The 21,467-nt window shown below is 34.2% G+C and overlaps 1 long non-coding RNA gene across 1 annotated transcript in view; it reads left to right on the forward strand.

The window, feature by feature from the left end:
* The first annotated feature begins 5,711 nt into the window (after positions 1–5,711).
* LOC110096095 overlaps positions 5,712–21,467 on the forward strand; it is a 33,710-nt gene continuing 17,954 nt past the window's right edge. The window contains exon 1 of the long non-coding RNA XR_002303055.2: positions 5,712–6,135. This is a non-coding gene — a long non-coding RNA (uncharacterized LOC110096095). The remainder of the gene's footprint in view (positions 6,136–21,467) is intronic.

The raw sequence follows: 21,467 nt of genomic DNA on the forward strand, positions 1-21,467 counted from the left end.
CAAGTGACTAAACTTCCATAAAATAAAGCATAATGAGTATTTAAAGGAAAATACAAAGTATGCAATTAGAGCTGTGACACTTGAAAGTTCGACAATACTATGCCCAATAAATGCACTAACACTACTACGCTACAATTTTAGCTCCACCACGATACTTACTGATGTGAATTAGTTACTTAGTAAATATTTGTGTAATTTTGCCGTCAAATCATGTCTTTTGGAAGTTACAACTACTATGCTGCTACGCTGCTGACTTTCAAAAGCCGCGACACCAGAATGGTAATTTTTATGCTGAGGAAAGATAGATCATAAGACTGTGGTTCTTGAAGACCGTGAGCATGGTGCTAAAAACTTGACCATTTTGATGCCATGACATCCAATAGAGAAATTCACCATGCCATGTCAATATGGTGGAGCTCCAGTGCTGCCCTTGATGACAGTGCACCATTATTTTGTCCAACATCACGATGCTAGATGGGACTTAGAATTTTGTGCCATTTATATTTTTCCTGCACAACACAACTAAAATAATACATGTTTATTGAAAATATAATACAAAAATAATGCATTATTTACACTTTTTAGTGAGTCATACAAATAATTGGATAATGTAAAATTTTAAATAATGCCTCCCTCATTTCCTTGGAAAGAATTATAGCATCATAAATACTAAATTTAATAGGTAGTTTTTTTTATTTGATCTTAATCATTACAATATACTTTTAAGTTTTATGTGTTAGATACATCTTGAGATTATAATGATTTAGATTGATTTGACCTTTTAGGACTATATATGACTTATATTTCGATATCTATAATTGATATTTACCATGGAAGAACTTTACTATTATGAATATTTACCTGAATGACATCTATAGAAGAAGAGGCAATAGGTTCATCTACCTTTTAATTACTAATTAGTCATGAGTTTTCATCTAGTACACTATAAAAGTAGTTGGCTCATGTATAATTGATAACTCTAAAAATTTTATAATTGAAAATGTCTTATTAGTTGATGGTCTAAAGTATAATTTAGCCAATTATGTGACAAGGGTTTTGATATAAAATTTTTATCTACAAAATGCATGATTAGCTTTAATGGTAAATTAGTTTTAGAAAGAAAAGGAATAAAGAATGTATATGTTCTTGATTTAAATTGTATTGAAAGTTCTAATTCCCTATATTTGAAAACTATTATTAATGAATCCTAGCTATAGTATTGTAGACTATGTCATGAAGGTATGAAGACACTAAGGAAAATTACCCAAAAAGACCTAGTTAGAGGCATTCCCAAGTTAGATTTCACTAAGAACTACCTATGTAATGCCTGCCAACTTGGAAAATAAGCTAAGTCTTCATTTCATTCAATCAAAGACATCAACACCTCTAGGCCACTAGGAATTCTTCATATGGACTTATTTGGACCCATTTGTACAACCATCCTAGGAGGGAAATCATATGCATTTGTAATCATTAATGACTACTTTATATTTAGCTTGGTTAGATTCCTAGTATAAAAGATTAAATAATTTAAGGAATTTAGAACCTTCTCTCCCAAGATATAAAAAAAATTTAGGTTTTGAAATATTAATCATATATAGTGATCATGATGGAGAGTTTGAGAATTAAAATTATGAATCCTATTGTAAAGAGATAGGAATAGAACATAACTTTTCTACTGCTTTGACCCCTTAACAAAATGAAATAGCTGAAAGAAAAAATGGAACTTTAGTAGAAGCTACTATGGCCAAGTTAGCTAAATGTTCTCTCCCAAGATACTTTTGGGCAGAAGTAAATACTGATTGTTATGTTTTTAAATAAGGTGAATATTAGATCCAAAGTTAAGACACCCTATATACTCCTTAAGGGTAGGACACCAACCTTTCTCACTTATATGTCATTAGATATAAATATTTTATCCTTATCAATGGAAAATCACTTTTAGGAAATTTGATCCCAAATTTGATGGAGTCTTCTTAGATTATTCATATGTAGGTAAGGCCTATAGAATTTTCAAAAAGAGAAACTTTATAGTAAAAGAATCTAACCATATTGTATTTGATGAATCTAATTGAACCTTTGAATATAGGCAAGAAGACAAAGAAGTAGAGGTCATCCAAGGGGTAAAAGCCATTGACTTTGGTGATATATTAGAACCTTAAGAGACCTTGCCTCAAAGTCATCCTAGAGAACTTATCATAGGAGACCCATCTAAAGGTGTTTGAACTAGGAATGTGCTTAAAAAGGATGTTAGGCATTCAACATTAATTTCCATGATATAGCCCACTAACATAAATCAAGCCCTAGCTAATGAATCCGGTGTCCAAGTAATGTAATAAGCGCTAAATTAATTTGTTAGAAATGATGTATGTGAATTGGTTAGAAGACTTAATGACAAGAGTATGGTAGTTACTAAGTGGGTTTTCAAAAATAAAATGAATGACTCTGGTATAATGGTGAGGAATAAGGCCAGGTTAGTAGCTAAGCGGTACAATCAGATTGAAGGAATATATTTTTTATGAAACATTGGACCATGTAGCTAGACTAGAAGATATTAAGGTGCTACTAGATTTTGCTTGCTTTAAAGGGTTCAATTTGTATAAAATGGATGTCAAAAGTGTCTTTGTAAATGGGGTGATTAAAAAAGATGTGTATGTATAGAGACCCTCAGGTTTTATAAACTCCCAATTTCTCAATCATGTGTTCAAGCTAAAAAAGGCATTATATAGATTAAAGTAAGTACCCAGAGCTTGGTAAGAAAGGCAAAGCACATTCCTCTTAGAAAGAGCCTTAGTTAAGGATAGTATAGACACAACCTTATTCCTTATAAAAGTAGGAGAAGATATACTCATTATTCAAATTTATGTCAATGATGTATTTCTTGGATCCACGAATATAAATCTTTATTATGAATTTTAAACACAATGAGTGATGAATTTGATATAAGCATGATAGGAGAGCTCAATTATTTCCTATGATTTAGTTAGAAGCAAAGGGATGACGGAACCTTCCTTAGTAATTCAAAATATATCAAAGATGTTTTTAAGAAATATGATATGGATAATGCTAAGGTAACGAATACTCCCATGAGCTTTATTATTCAATTAGATAAGGATCCAAATAAAAAATCAAATAATCATAAGAAATATAAAGGGATAATTGGATCACTTCATTATTTGATTGCTAGTTGAACCGATATAATTTTCAGTGTATGTTTATGTACTAGATTTTAGGTTAATGTAAAAGAATCTCTCATAATTGCTATTAAAAGAATCCTTAGATACCTATTAGGCACCAAAAACCTAGGTATATGACACATTAGAAATAACTCATGTGTTGAGATCAAAGGATATTTAAACTCCAACTTTGTAGGATGTAAGGTAGATATGAAAAGCACATCAGGAACCTGTGATTTTATAGGTAAACCACTAGTTTCCTGGTCTAGTAAAAAGTAAAATTCAAAAGATCTATCCATTGCTGAGGCAGAATATATTAGTGTAGGAAGCTGTGTTGCTCAAGTCTTATAGCTAAAGCAATAAATATTAGATCTTTGACTACCTATATGCATAATCCCTATAATCTGTGATAACACTAGTGTTGTTTACATATCCAAAAATCCAATTCAACACTCCAACAAAAATAATATAGATAATAGGCATCATTTTGTAAGAGATTATGTAGCTAAGGGAGATATAGAACAACATCATATAACTACTGGAGACACATCATTTCCAAACAACTAGCCTATGAGACCTTTGGTACCTTGAGGACTAGATTATATATTATTGACATTCATACTTGAGTTAGGATGAATCTAAATCATTATATCATTTGAAATCAACCATTACTTTATTTGTGATTTAAGTTTATGACTTTTTGAATTTGTGGTTTTTTTGTGTAGGTTGTTTTTTTTTTCATTTTCTTTTTATTATTGTTTAGCAGATGTACCCAGATCATCACACACTATCCACTGGCTTAAAAAAAAAAATTAAACTCAAAATTTATTCACATCATATTATACGATTCACTCGTACTGTGTGATCTACACTTCCCTACACAAATATCTACTCTTAATTAAATCAATGATCTAGATTTGCCCAATTATTGGCAATCATATTGTACGAACATTCCTTCATATTATACGATACGTGTGTGAAAGGCTATTGGATAAATTCAAGTCGGTTAGTACAATAATAACTCTACTTCATACTGTACAAACAACTATTTATAATGTATGATCCATTTAGTCAAAAAGCATACAGACAACTCGAGATTAACCAAATATCTTAATATTGTCCAATATAATATTGATTGTAGTGTACAATTTGACCGCCATTTTTCAAAGTCATCAAGACAATTTAACTCCTCCTGATCATTCTATTTGAACTAAAATTATATTGTTTGATTACCTAAAAATTCTATAAATTGGAGTGATTTCCTTAGTTCAATACACTCAACCTTGAATTCCTCTCTTCTATCAAATCCTACCCTCACACCATTCATATTCAAATAGCTGGTGGTACCAAATAAGGTATAATGACCCAAGGATGACCTTACTCTTATTGGTCAGCTGATAATTAATTTCAATTCGCTAAAAATGAATCCACATACTATAGATACAAGGAAGCTCATATCACCCCCTCTAGAATGCTAATTCAACACGCACTTAACTTCGAGGTAATGAATCTTTTTGCCTCCACTACTCTTCATTTCTTTCCCAGTCTTGTGTGTCCCTTCAACTCTAAACTCCGATACAAATTCCTTGTAAACCTTAGGATTAGTGCCACTGCACCCATTATGACTTCCTCTGTATGTCGTCGTCATGTTTAAATCACTAAAGAGGATTTAGGGGAATACATCCATCTTTCCACAGAAGGACCTCAACCATAATCCAGGGCCTCTAGGATTAATTTTGATTGGAGTGCAGTAAATCTTACTATCCGGAATGTCACCCTGAATCAACAACAACCTTTAGTCCACTCTTTAAACCAAAATAGACATGTTATCCAGCATGTTCTTCAAACCTCAATCATACCAAATGCTAGAGATTGTGTCAATATTACTCAACTTCTTTCCTATGCCACCTACAGGATCATGTATGATATCCAACTTGATGAAGCACAAATAATTATCAATTTTATCCAAACATGACCCCCATTTGACTTCCCAAAACTAACAGAAAGCAAAATATCTCCCTTGGTAACGTCCTTACCTATATTATTTAAAAGAAATATGAACTTACATATCCTGCACCTCCCTACTGTTGATCTTGATTTTTGCCAATTTGCCATCAAGCATGCTCGACCGAGTTGATCGAGTGTTGTTGAGCTCGATTCGATCCGAATCGTTGTCAATTCGGGTTTGATTTTTGTTGAATTAACTTGGCTGAGTCGAGTCGAACAAAAATTTATCCGAATCGGATTATATTAGTTTTGATTTGAATCTGATTTCAGCTCAATAGATTTAATTTAACTCCTATTAAAACTTAATTGACTTTTTAATGAGTTTGAATATGTTCCCAAATAAAAATCAAATGCAAACTACCGTGTAAAATTTTCCAAAACCTGAAACGTAATGCTGTCACAGTACCTTAGTCGCGTGACTACTCATTTCAGTGCATATCTCATTTTCACCGATAAAATTTTGAGCAGCACAATGTCATTTTTTAAGCTTCGAAGCAGAGCGGAACTCCGAGGAATGCGATAGAAATCTTCGGCGAAGGATTTGCTCGAGGGATTTGACGCTAGAAGCCTCCGGATTCGCACTAGAAGGAAAAAAGGCCTCTCACATTCCTTCCTGTCCAGGCATTCGCATGCTCTAATAGGGACCGAACACTCTCCCTCTCGATCTCTCTATCGATTTCGCACAGCCAGACGATGGATCTCTCTCTCTCTCTCTCTCTCTCTCTCTCTCTCTCTTCAAAGAAGTAAGGAGCCGCAGCCCCCTTCCTCCTGCGGCTTTCCTGGTTTTATGAGCAGAAGTCGAAGACCCTCTCCCCCTCTCCGACTAGCTTTAATTCTCACAACTCAGACAAAAAATCATGAAGAAGAGATATTCCATCAACAGAACATATATGATCATCAGAAGAATTAGAAATGCCAAAACAGATACTTTAAATAGCTATCTGTTGGCAAGGTAACTTTCCTCATTTCCTCAGTCTCCTTCTTTTTTTTTTTTTTCTTTTTCTTATCCTCCTTCCATTCCATTTCTTATTCTTCCTTCTTATTCCCCTTTCTTCTTCTTCTATTATTCTCATTCCTTCTTCTGATTTCCTTACCCTTTGATGATTGAATAAATGTGATTTTTTTGAGATGACGTTACTTTACAAGTGGATAGTCAAGATAGAGTATGTAGGAAGCAAGTTCTATGGAATGCATGCTTTCCCTAAAATGGAATTCAATGAAATAATTTCAATTTTAAGCATGAAACAAGCATGAAAAAAAATTATATATAATATGGTTGTTTATGTTATTATCATCGTCTCCTTTTCTTTCCTCCTCCCTTCCTTCTACTTCTACTGGTTTTCCTTACCTCCCCATTATTTTCTTCTTGCATTTTTGTTTGGAAAGCTATACAAGGAAATCTCCTCTTTCAATTCTTTTCTAATATTCATGTGTTTTCTACCTGCTAAGATAAATGGATTAGACTCACTTTTCTTTTCTTCGTGATGACATTTACCAATATATGTAAAAGAACACAGAACAAATTCAGCCGAAATAAATAAAACAGAGCACATGTCATACTCAATTACAACCACACAATCGAAACAGACACATGTTACCAGAACCACATGTTTTAACTTAGGAAATGTATAAATAGGACTTGTGCATAAGATAATAGTAAGAGTGAAATAAAGATTGAGTTTCACTGCCCTCATTATCTTCTTCTTGTCGTTTTCTTTATGGTATCAAAGCACGAACTCAGCGAAGACTGAAGATTGAAGCGAGAGGTAAGAACTTCTTGAAAAACTTCTCATGGCTCAATCATCCTCATCCCAGACAGAGAATCCATCTATAGATCCGCAAATCAACTCCTGCACAATACATGAATCACTAAAATTTGTCATTGCAAATATCAAAACCATCGTTCCTACCGAGTTATCATGTTAGCACTATGCCATATGGCGATCTCAGGTAACCAAACTTCTCAGAGCTAATGGATTTACAAACTTCATAGATCCCACAATTTCACCTCCATTCAGTCTTCAACAAACACCTAATGGTCAAACCATTACAAACCCCAAATATACCGAATGAGTCTTAATGATCAGAACTTAGCAACCGCACTATGCTCTACCATAACCCCAGCCATACTACCGTATGTTCTTAATCTTGACTCCTCAGCAGTCATATGGACCACAGTTGAAAGAAGATTGCAATCTACTAACAGATCACGTGTAATCCAACTCAAAAATGAGTTACATAATGTTTAAATGAAACAAAACACAATGGCAGAATACCTAAATGAACTGAAAACATTGGTATAGTAGCAACAAGAGCCGCAATAGACAAAGAAGACATAATTCTTTACACACTCAATGGATTACCAACAACTTATCAATCTTTCAAAAGCACAATAAGAACCATGGTACAACCATTAAGTCTTGATGACTTATATGCATTCTTGATCAGCGAAGAGGTTAATCTCAACGCAGAAGCAACCAGACATCACAACATACCCGATCAAAATACTGCTTTATACTCTACAAGAGGTAGAGGAAGAAGAGGCAGAGGGAGATTCACACAACAAAATACCCATCCCAATAACAACACAGATCAACCAATACCAACATCTATATGCCAGATATGCAATAAGAAGGGTCATTCAGCGGCAACATGCTGACACAAATTTAACATAAACTACACACCATCACAGCAGAAAGTAAATGTTGCATTTACAGCCACAAATGACAGTATCAACCCAGATTGGTACTTGGGCTCAGGTGCAACATCCCACCTTACAAATGACATCAATAATCTTACTCTTAGTGACCCACAACCATACCATGATACAAATAACATATTCATTGGAGATGGAAGTATATTACCTATAGCTCACACCGGAGCAGACATTTTACCAACTCCAACTAGTAAGCTTCAACTACCTAAAATTCTCCACTTACCTACTCTCTCTCACAACCTACTTTCAATTTATCATCTAACTAGAGACAATAACATCTCTATCTCATTTTATACTCACGGTTTTCATGTAAAGGATATCAAGACAAACAAAAAATTGCTTCAGGGTCCCAACTATAAAAGCCCTATATCTAGTACCAACCCGTCCCAGCATATCTCAACCACAAGCATTATCTGCATTCCACAATCACCAAGATGAAACTATATGGCATAACAGACTAGGTCACCCCAACACTAGAACTATGGCAACTATCTCCACTATCAATAAACAACTTCACATACCTATATTTTCTGCATTATGTTCTTCTTGTAGAATAGCCAAAACCCACAAACTAAAATTTCCCACTTCTAACTCCAGAGCTAAAATCCCCCTTGAACTAGTGCATTCGGATGTATGGGCCTCTGCCCCAATTACTTCAAACCAAGGTTTGAGATACTATGCATTTTCATATATGATTACTCTTGATTCATATGGATATTTCCCATGTATTGCAAGTATGAAGTACCTTTTATCTTTATCACATTTCTTACTATGATAGAAAAATAGTTACCATACAAAATCAAACAATTTTGGCCAATTGGAGGGACTGAATTTGTAAACAAAACAATGCAACAACACTACAAAAAACATGGCATTTTTTACCAAATTTCATGCCCATACACTCCTAAACAAAATAGAGTTGTAGAAAGAAAACATAGGCACCTTATTGAAACAACAAGAACTCTACTACAAATAGCCTCAGTACCATATCCCTATTGGCCAGATGCAGTTCTCACAACATCTTATCTTATTAACAGACGTCCTTCACACACAAACCAAAATAAAACTCCATTGCACCTGCTACAGAACAAAACTTGTGACTACTCTCACATAAAAAATATTTGGTTGTGCATGTTACCCATGGATTCCCCCACAAAATAGACACAAATTGGCCCCAAAAGCTATCCCATCTATTTTTCTAGGATACTCAACATCCCATAAAGGATACAAGTACCTCAACCCAATAACAAAATGCATTATCATTTCCAGAAATGTCACATTTCATGAAACTACGTTTCCATTCACTCAAACATTGCCAAATATGACATCCCAAACTACCATAACAGACAATCCCACGCTTCTTACACCCACAACTCAAACAAACCATATACCTTTCAATTATCAACCTGAACCACAAAACATTCTAGCCCATGAAAACACACTTGTTAACACTAAAAGTGCTCTGATGGCACTAGAAAATTCGTTAGGAATGTTAGGCCCTATGAACCGGCCCAAGGCTAATTAAGAGAAAGAGGTGAATAGATATTTAAAATAAATCATTCGATCAAAAACACAAACCAAGATTCACCACAATGAAAATCAAAGTGCGAAAATTAAATGCGGAATCAACAAAGAAAATAACACACGAGATTTATAGTGGTTCGGTCAAACCTTGACCTACGTTCACTCCTTGGAGGCACCCTCTAAGTATTGCACTAAACTAAGTGTCTCTCCTTTAGCCTCCACAGCTAGGCGGAGAAGGCCTTACAAAATCACTTCCACCTTCTCCGGTGCGGCGAAGTCGCCGGGTCCTTTGACACCAAAGAGATCTTCTTCTTCTGTGAACTTCCCTCAAGATAAGCCTTGAATCCGACGGTATTAAGGTGCAAGCCTGTCGGAGCAACCATGTGGAATCCCCCTCCACACTCCCTTGAGCCCCCCCTCACATGATATTCTCCCTCTCTCAGACTTCACCTGTTCCTCACTCCCTTTCAAGCTTTCTCTTCAAGTTCCCCCAAAAGAGCGAACAATGGCTGCCAAAGACACTTACACAAGTGCCTTGTCAAAAGCTTAAATAGAAGATATCAAAATGAGCTCATTAATGCAACTTGCCGACATTATCGTCCAGGCCGATAGAATTATCGTCCTGGCCGATCAGTACAAATTAAGCTTAATCAGTATGGGACGATTTGGGACGATCAGAAGAAAATTGGTTACATTGTCCAAGCCGATGAAATATCATCCTGGCCAATTAATTCAAAATCGAATACAGTCGTCTTAATCATCACCCTAAATCAAAGCTGGCTGATGACAATTGTCCACGATATCATCCCGGCCGATCCTGTGATCATCCAGGACGATGTGATTGAATCAATTAGCCTTTAATGCTTTCCAAAGATGCCAGATTAATTTAGGCATAATTGAGTTAGATCGTCCAAGACGATGTGGATATCGTCCTAGCCGATTTTCTAAAATAAAGAATACCTAAATTGATTATAGCGGCTGATTCTTTCTTAATTGAGCCTATCGTCCTGGCCAATACAAAATCGTCCAGGCCGATCGGCTTAATGACGGGTCCCTTAATGAGGATGCCTTAATTAGGGTTTCTATTTTTGACCCAATCGTCCAGGCCGATATAGATATAATCCCGAACGATGTTACCAAAATAGTAAACTCTAGGGAACATTCAAAAAATCTTCCAAGGTGCGTATGTGCAAAGTTACATAGCTTCAGGAGCCACACCAATTACAAAAGACTCAAGGAAGGAAAAAGGGTACAAATTGACTCAGACCTAGTCTACCCAATCTTGAGCTGATTCCAAATTGCAGTCTTGATCTTGTGAACCTGAAATGTCAGTAGACAAGGTAGTCGTAGATAAATAAGAGTGTTTGCTATCATCAAAATCATAAACCATGAAAACAGATTTGCAATAAACACCTCCACACCATAATAAAATACAACACCACCCCAAACAAATAACATACCACCACCCCCAACACACCCGATGATAAAAAGACTCAAAAAAACCATCCTTAACCTTATAGATCAACACAATTAGTCCATAGACATTCAACCTCAAGATCCCCAAACATATCAAGAGGCATCTAAACATAATCACTGGAGATAAGCTATGGATATAGAATTCTCAGCTTTACAGAAGCAAGCAATATGGACTCTTGTTCCACCACAACCCAATACTCTAATTCTCGATTGCAAATGGGCATATAAAATAAAGTTACATTCCAATGGTTCAATAGCAAGACATAAAGCAAAACTTGTTGCCTAGGGTCACAAATAATAATACGGGATTAACTACCTAGAAACATTTAGTTAGATAGCAAAACTCTCCACAATTAGAGTATTACTCACTGTGGCATTAAACAGAAACTAGGAAGTCCATCAATTGGATGTAGCCAACACATTCTTACATGGGAAACTGATAGACATAATATATATGAAACAACCCCAAGTATACAAAGTTAAACAAAATCAGGGACATGTTTGCCTTCTTCAAAAAGCACTATATTGTCTAAAACAAGCCTCTCGGCAGTGGTTCATAACCTTTTTAACTTTTCTGCAAAAAATTGGATTCCACCCAAGCAAAGCTGACCTGTCTCTACTCGTTCTCACTCAAGAAGACTTACAATTTATTTACTCACATACGTTGATGACATACTAATGACAGGTAACAGCAACTCTCTCATCTCAAACATCATATCATAGTTTCACAACAAATGTTCAATGAAACATCTTGGCATAAACATAACAAAACACGACACCTCTCTTTTTTTGACTCAAACACAACACGCCTCTTTTATTCTGCACATAGCAGGACTTAGTCTCTGCAAACAACTCTCCAATATCTCATGCACCAAACCAACACAAAATATAAACCCAGATCCCATTCTCAATGACCTTACATGTATAGACAACTCACAGGATCGCTACAATATCTCACAATCACTAGACCAGACATCGCATATCATGTAAACTTGCTCTGTCAAACATGGATGACCCAAAACCATACCATGCATACCTCCTCAAAAGTTTACTTCGATACAAAAAAGGCACATTGGACTTTGGCATCCCTATCTTTATGGGACAACTTTAAATACACTCATACTCAGATGCAGACTAGGCAAGTGACACAGAAATAAGAAAATTTAAATCAGGATATTGCTCATTTTTAGTCAACACACTTTTATCTTGGAGCGTTAAGAAACAACATATCGTAGCCAGATCATCAACGAAAGCAGAATACAGGGCCTTAGCAGTAGCCATCACAAATATTCTAAGACTGTGTTAGCTACTACAAGATTTCAACATACCTATTTTGTACCCAATTGATCTTCACTGCGATAACACCTCAATGATTGCACTGGCCAACAACCTAGTTTTTCACGCATGGATGAAGCACATAGAGATCGACCATCACTTCATCAGACATCAGCTTAACTTGAACAAATTGGAATATCAGTAAAATAGAGCTAAAAGGTGCTTATGTGTTAATATAAAGAAAAAGTACAAAGTCCTTAAAAGGGACCTCGAACTCCCTATCGCTCAAAAGATCTACAAAAAAAAAAACAAAAAAGATCCTATGAGCTCAAGGTCCCTACGAAGCAAAATTACAAAAGAACTTAAGAACACTCTAGAATGGGGAAAGCTACCCACACCCAAAAAAAAAGAAAGAACATATGATAATCTTGAAGCACAATCTTTCTCCAAAAAATCCAAATGTGGAGGATGATATCACTAGAAAACCCCTGCAAAAACAAGTGAACAAAAAGAGGGAAAATGCAAGAGAAAGAATGAGTATTGTAGATTAATTTTAAATCATGAAGAAGGGATATTCCATCAGCAGAACATATATGATCATCATAAGAAGAATTATAAATGCCAAATAAGATAACACTTTTAAACAGTTGACTGTAGGCTGAAACCCATTTCCCATAATTAATATTATCTAAAATGACAAACATGAAGTGCTCCAAAATGATAGGCCGAATGGCCCTCAGCAAGTAACAGGAATCAAGCATCTGCCTGAGAAGCACCAACGAAGACATAACCTAATCATAAACATCGAACCATGCAAACCAAGAATAATTGAAAACCTTGATGTTAAGAGCACCGAGCAGACCCAGAACATTACAAACCCACAACCCTTAAAGACAAACATCAATATAATAGTAAATAGCAAAGACAATAATAAAACAGTCCAGTAGGTTATGCCAGCTACAAGAAAAAAAAATCAAAGCCAGAAAAGCAACAACATAATGGGTCTGAAAGATAGAGTAGGGCAAAGAATAATGAAAACAAAGTTCCATAAAACATACCACCGAACTAAAGACCTCATCACACAACTAATCCACATGTCATAATTCCCAAAAGCAATCTTCAAATAAGACCAAGTAGGATATAAGGAAAGGCTGAGGTGAATAAGACCATTTAAGCTCATGCAAGTAGCATCTATAATGGAATCACATTTGAAACCCAACTTCCACTCCGATCCATCTCCACACCCTTTAGGATGATCCTACAAAGGGAAAAACCACTAGGATAGAATGGGAGACATGGGATTCAACCCATAAGCATGGCACAACCACAAAAATTAACCCCAAAATCCATAAAAATACTCAAGATCCATTGATTACTCTAAACCTTAATCTCGTAAGGAATTGTAGAATACACAAGTAAACCACAACAGAGAAAACCCAGAAAGGAAACAACCTGATAGAACCACCAGAAGAACCAGAACAGGAGAAAGTTCAACAACCATAACACATTGATATAGGGAGTAGATGAGCAGCAAGGAGGGTTGAGATCAGCAATGACATTAGTCCAATCGTTGCCCAAATTAGTCCCATCACAATAGAGAACATAAAAGTGAAAAAATAGAATAATGTTAGATTGATTACGAAACTGATACTGACAAGAATCCTTTCAAAATATACTATTACAGTTCATATTATTGCCAACTCTAGGAATCTTCCATACCATAAAAAATAAATAGTGAATATAGCCCATGATTAATAGATGAATAGACTCCTTCCCATTCAAAATAGATGAACCTAAAGATTAGAAGGAATAGAAAATAAAGCTAAAGTTAAAATCTAACCAAACATACCAAATAATCACAAACCATTGAATATGAACCATGGGAAACAAAACCACCACCTAGAAAGAAAATAGCAAGAAGCCACATAAAACCAGCACCCTAAGCAGAAGGCTAAAAAATGACCAAAAACAAGCCCAATTATCCTTTAACGTAAGGGAACCCCAATTTGTCCAAATGAATGATGCCTTTAATAAAGGTCAGCAATTCATCATAAGTAAAATTAGAAGGGTTTTGTAAATTATAACCCATATTTGCAAACCATTCAGCACAAGATTTACCTTCCCTATGAATATGAGAAATATTCACATGAAAAGAAAGAAGCATCTAATTAATATCCCTAATTAAATAGAATAAAATAGGACTACAAAATTTATCATACATATCTTTTAGGTAAAATATCATATGAAGAATGTCCACTTCAATCCAAATGTTAGTAATACCAAGGGATAAACATAATTTCAAACCATAAAAGATAGCAGATAGCTCAGTAAATATAACATAACACTTAGAAAGAGGAGTGGCATAAATAATAATAAAATTACCATTAGAGACTCTAATAATACCACCACAACCATAAGAATGCTACTTCACCAACCCATCACAATTTAGCTTGTACATATTAATAGGAGGTTTATGCCAATACACTAATTTAGTAACATCAATGTGATCATTAACAGGTAAAATAATACTAAAATCCTTAGCCGCAAAGGAAAAATTTTTAAAATTCTTAAAAGTTAAAATATGGACATTAAACAATATATTAACTTTATCTTTAATGCTCTGATTAATTTGATCAACGTTCATACCCAAATTATTAAAAAGGGAATTATTTCTAGCTAGCTAAAGGTTCCATAAGATAAGAGAAGAAATTAGATGAGTAATATGACCTTTAGACATAGAAAACCATTTGTTACAACTCCCTAATAGATATATTTTTCGCACTAGCATATGTTTGATTAGATAAGTGCTATGTGTATGGTTGGGAAGATGTTATGTTTGTGATTTGAAAAAGTAAAGTTATGTATGTTTGAAAGATATCATGTAAGAAGGGTGAAAATAAAGCGATTGATTTTGAGTAGTAAAGTGATTTGATGTGCATATTTTGAAAGTTGGATTATCTCTTTGCATGAATGAAAAATATTAGTTATTTGAAATACTTAGAGAAGGTGTTGGAAGATGAAGCATGTTGGAAAGTGATTTTTATTGTGTGATGTGAGAAAATGGAATTTTTTAAAAGTAAAGCAATGACTCTCTTTCTCTCTCTCTTCTTCTCCCTTCTGTTTCTACTACTCTTCTCTCCTTGTTCCTTGAGTTTCAATGTGGAAGTTTCATGAAATACTTCAAAAAAAATTAAAATCCTAAAGCAAAAATAACCAAGCTGGTTCCCAAGCCCAAAAAAAGGTATATTCTTATTTAATTGCATTTCATTTGCATTATTTTTCTATTAAATGTTAATGTTCTCTAATCCAACCTTTCCTTTCTGTGACTTGTTTTTTGCGAGGAAACACCAGGGAGAAAAAGAAAATGAGGTTTTGGAGCAATAAATAAAGGAGCCTACAGATATAAGTATCAATCGTCCCCATTAATTCCGGTGGGGATGATACGGGTAGAATTACCATGTCATAGTCCCCGATGTTGTAAGTTCTCTTAAAACTTAGAAAGCCCCTTAGGAGCCCTTTTGGTTGCACGCTCCACAACCTTAAGACCTTGTATAAATTTCATTCTTAAATAGGATGTTTTTTTATTCATGTTAGATCCCTAAACCCATGTACACAGACATATATATGTACAAAGGGTTAAAAATAATATATTTTTTCCTATACAATATTAGTGATATTGAAGGATAAAAACTAAGGATTGAGTCTTAGAAAATTTAGACTTAAGATGCATGCACCCTTTATGATAAAAACACTAATTATAGAAAACTTAATGATATTTTACAATAGGATTACTGAATTATTATCCATTTTACCATAGGATTACTATATTATTATCTAAGCTTAGTTCATCATAAATGATAACTAATTAATAATCAAAAGCTCCTAATAAATCCATAAGTAATCAAAATAAAATACATATGAATCTTTAATTTTTACTAATTAAATCATAAGAAATGTACCTCACCACTAAAAGATGAAATTTGAATATAGCTTGCAACCAAACCTAGTTAACACATTAATCACCCCTTAATTAGATAAAATTCATTTATAAACAATCTCAATTTTAAGTGTTATAAAATTCAACAAGTCTAAGTCAAAATACCAAAATAAAAGAATTATAAAATAGAATCCTAATCCATTAAGTAATTGTTCCCATTATAACTGACCCTATATGTATAATCTGAAACATACTCAAATATGGATAAAAATTAAACCTAAAGGCTAACAATCAAAACTTAGATGAAATCCCTAAAATGCAAAACAAAATTAGTAATTCATTAATAACTAAGATGAATAAAATACGAGACTAACTAAAAGCTCAAAATAACTTGAAAAAAATTTTGTGATCAATCTGAAACATCATCAAATAAATAAATCATTTTGTTAAAATAAATCAATCTCTTAATATATAACAATCACTCCAAAGATAAAGTTTTTAGGATAGACTACTTTGGGCTACGGTGCTAAGTGTCCTAAGGAGGCCTGATCCTTGAGTCTTATGGCACAATGCCACGAACCAGTTGATAACAAATTTAATTAAATTAATCTTTTGAACTAAAAATAAATCATTTAATTTATCAATATTTAATTTCTAACCAACTAAATTAATTTAACAAAATTGATTATTACTGAGTAACCCAGGCTCACAAGGCTATTAATTTAGCTCAAAAAAGGGTGAAATAAATCTCATGATCTCGATGAGCAACAAAAATGGTAATCACTAAATTCTAAAAATAAATTTTTAGAGTCAATCTTAAGACATTAATATTTAAACTTAAACTAAAACTCTCCTTTGACCTTTAACAAATCAGAATCACAAACAACTTAAATAAATTATCATATATAGGATATACCCAAAACCCTATAGCCTATTACACAAACATAGATCTATTATTTAAGTCCTGACTTCTAGCTTTAAGTTAGGTCGATATTTTCTTTCTTTCTTTCTCTGCAATGTGGTGATTTGCATGTGAAACGTGTGCTGGTTGATTTGTTATTTTTGTTAGCTTTCTGTGATGATTTTTGTGATGATTACTATTTTTTATATGATATGATGAAAGATAGATTTCTCATATGTTAGGAGAGATTTGGATGCTCACAAGTTTTTTTGGAGGTGGCCATACTTATGCAGGGCTATAAAAAAGGGGGCTAATTTAATAATAATTTAAACTAATAAAATTTTTTTACAAGTGCTTCGGAATGCTTAGCCTTCAAATAATAAAAATGTATTGCCAAACTTACCTATTGCTAAAAAATGAGCAAATTATTGATTTGTGACTTTGTGATTATGCTTTTTTATAAAAATTGCTTACTAACATTCAAGAGTATATAGTATTTTTCCTTTTTAAATTGTAATTTGATTAAGAGTTGTGAAAGTCTATAAAATGAGATATTTTAACAATATATTAGGGATCCAAAGAGAAAATAAAGTCCCTTTACAGAAAATTTCTTTCCATTTGGATATCTTATTTATAATGTACTAAAAAAGACTAAAGGAAGGTGATCCATAGAAGAACCAAAATGTAAGATCAAGATAAAAATGCCTTGTTTTAAGATTTGAGTCATTCTATAGGAGTATATTCTAGATTATTCTCCATGGAGGCTAACCACCATTAATTTTTTGCACTATTGGTTATATATTAAATAACACTTTCCATGGACTTTGGACACTTCATTTTGTTACTTTGTTGTAATGATGTGTTTACTTTAATTGTATAATAAAAATGGAATATTTTTTATAGGTTTCTTTCTTGCATATGTATGTGCCTGAACTTTGCTAGGATCTTTAGGAATAAAATTTTTCTACACATAATTAAAAATAAAATTTAGTACTTAAATAACTTAGAATGATAAATGATTTAGGGAATAAGCTAGAGGTCGTCATGGTCACATGCTTATTAATGCATTCATATTTAGACACTTTCCTGCCCGAGGGTAGAGTTCATATAATCCGACCTATAAAGATGAGGTGTTGAACCTCAGAAAGCCTAGTCTTAAAAAAAAAAACTTTATAAGCCATTTTTAAAATTTCATATATTTTTTTTTTATTTTGAGACTCTGAGTAGCATGCATTGTATAAGAAACTAACTAAAATTTAAATTTGATTGTATTAAGTCCTAGATACATAACACCACTCATAAGTATAAAACCACTTAGGGACTCCTTTAGAAGCTGACCTTAAATTTCAAAAACTTAGTTACCCACCCATCTTTCATGAAGATAGGAAAACATTAATTTTTTTTATAAATAGGTGGTTTAGCTAGCTTTCTTTTTAGGCAATATATAAGCTTAGATTGCATTAGTTAGGTCTTGGATATTAGTACTGTGTGTACAATACTACATCCCTCATAAATTTAGGATCAAAGGGTGGAAATATTAATATATAATTGTATGCCTTATTGGTGGGTAAGCTCTCTATTTTTTAGAGGCTATAAATCTCAACTATCCCCATCACGTGGATGACTCCACCTCAATCTTTCTCTCATGCGTGCTTAAAGTGCAATATCTTTTTTTATTCAAATTTTTTTCTTAAGACGCACAAAGTGATGATACTATCTGTGCATGTTAATTATCCTAGTTGAGCCTATCTTTCTTTAGGATTATGAGAGCCTATAAATTCCCTTATTTGCTAAACCCTTTAAGAGAATAATATAACATCTTTAATTGAGAGTTTTCTTATATTGATGCCTAATATATAATTAGCCATGGGGGCTTGCAGCAGTTGGAAATTGACACCCACATTAAATAAATCCTATTCAAGCTGATGTATAAGATGGGATAAATCTTGTGATTATAGGGTTATGCATATTATTTTTCATCGAGGTGCATTGGCGAAGGTAACTATCCTCCTTGAATAATCATATGTATAGTCCCATCTGCTCTTCTACTTGACTGCTTGCGTAGAGTGTAAAAGCATATAATCTTTTTGTCTTACGGGATAGTGCAATCGTACTCTTTGTATTCTAATCCCACTAAGCAAAATACTTTTGGAGACCCTAGATTTTTAGCAACAATGGTGGGATAGGTTTTTTTCTCTATCTTTGTATCGTATAATATTCTCTCTTGTGTGTACTCTAGGTTTGGTGCTCCTTAGTTAAGTACTTCTCTTCCTAGCCTTTTAGGTTATTCCATCCTTTCTCTTCTCTTTCTCTCCTATGGTATTGTCTGATGCTAGTTATTATAGTTTGTGTTAGTAGATAATACCATAACATTATCTAGTCCTTTAATTACTTTTTGTTTTTCTTTGGACTCACGAGTGACACATTATGAGCCCCTACTTTCAAGCCTACTTGCCAGGGGATCACCTTTTATTCTTTTACCAATTCGGCTTATATCACCCAAGGGGGACTGACCCCCTCCAAGGGTGCCTCCTTTTCTCCCCCATAGAGGAGAGGTCGTGCAGCCATACATCCTTTTGGTCGTCTAGTTTCTCATTAGCCAGCTTGGCCAATAATTAGTTCAATCTTCATTCATTCGTAGCTAGTGCACCCCATGGCTAGGCAACTAGTGCATATGAAACTTCTTATACAACTCTTTCGTCCAGTTGTTATCTAGCTAATACTTGTAGCACCAGCCATTCAAATGGCTCCAACCTCTCAGAGCAGCAGCAAGCCATTACTATACCTGCTTCTCTGATAGAGGTTACTCGTGCTCAAGTTTCCCTTCCTCCTTCCTCTTCGAGGAAGAGATGTGCTTAGGTTGAGCTCCCTTCACCCTCTTCCACTCATCGAATTTCACTTTTCTCCTAGCTTTCTCACCCCGAGACTACCGAGCAGACCCCAATGCTTCCTCCTACCCAAATAGCTCCTATTCCACCAGTTTCCAGTTTGTGGGTTCATACATAGCATCTTTCTCTACATTTAGCCTTGGGAAAAGGGCCTGAAGAAATATGAATTGGAGACTATGGTTAGCAACCACTAAGGTAGTAGAACAGCAAATAATAAATTTGGTGGCTCAATTAGAGTCAGTTAAGAAGAGGGTGGTTCCCTTACAGTAGCAGCTACGCCTACCTATAGTTACTCAGATTCTTGATATTATTATTACAGCTGAGATCGACGCAGTCCAAGAAAAACACTTTTCCCTACTAGTTTATAGTGGTAATTAGAAGGATGTTGTTTGTATTATAATGGCCCCTTATGTCATCACTATCTTTCTACATGATAGAGTCCCCAATGAAAGTGTTGCTTAAGCCCTCTGTTAAAGGATCTGAAGCATTGTCCTCTCAGTACAGGGTATAGGTCGTATCAATGAGGAGAGGTTACTTCACCATATCTCTTTAGTGCATGTACAATTCTAATAATAATTAGCTAGAAAGAGCTATTGCTAACATAGAGGGCAGCCACTATAGTAGCACACTATTATAGTTCTAGCAGTTAGACCTAGAAGGGTGTTGAAATAGTTGGATGAAGCCCACGCCATCATGGTTGTCTCCCGCTATTGGAGCCAGTCTGTCCTCAGCTCAACTTTATTGTGGTCATTCTCCCTTCACAATTAGAGATTCCTACTATATCCCATCATAGTTGTTGCGGATCTATGATTTATGATTTTGATGATAGCAAACATTCCTTATTTCTCTACGATTGCCTTATGTGCTAACGTTTCAGGTTCACACGATCAGACTGCCTTTTGGAACCAGCTCAAGATTGGGTAGACTAGGTTTGTGTTAGTTTGTAATCCTTTTCCTTTCTTGAGTCTATTGCATTTGGTGTGTCATCTTATGATTTGTAACTTGGAAGATTTTTTGTTGTGCCCTAAAAGATTTCTATTGCGGAAGGTTTTTCAATCACTAGACATCCTTTATTTGAAAATATGTCATTTGATTTTTGGAAAACTCGCATGTCTATTTTTTTGCAATCGATTGATTTTTTCATGTGGCATATGATTTTAACTGGTTATTCATCACCATTACAAATTGTTAATGGAGTAAAAATTGATATTTCTTTTAGTCAATGGAACAGGGAAGAACAACTCAATGCTCAATTGAATGCAAAATCTTTAAATTGCTTTTTATGTGCTTTAAATTCTGATCATTTTATGTTAGTATCTACGTACACTACCGGTAAGGAAGTTTGGGATAAATTACACACCATATACGAAGGCACTAGTGAAATCAAGCAATCCAAATTGAATTTGTTAATGCATGATTTTGAATTTTTTCCATGAAACCTTTTGAAACGATCTTAGACATGTATACTAGAGTCATTCAAATTATAAACTCATTACATGTTTTAGGAAAAGATTTTTCAAATTTTGAAAAAGTCAATAAAATTCTTCGTTGTTTACTTGAAAAATTT

The sequence above is a fragment of the Dendrobium catenatum genome, unplaced genomic scaffold, assembly GCF_001605985.2.
Source record: "Dendrobium catenatum unplaced genomic scaffold, ASM160598v2 fragScaff_scaffold_621, whole genome shotgun sequence".
Taxonomy (NCBI): Eukaryota; Viridiplantae; Streptophyta; class Magnoliopsida; order Asparagales; family Orchidaceae; genus Dendrobium; species Dendrobium catenatum.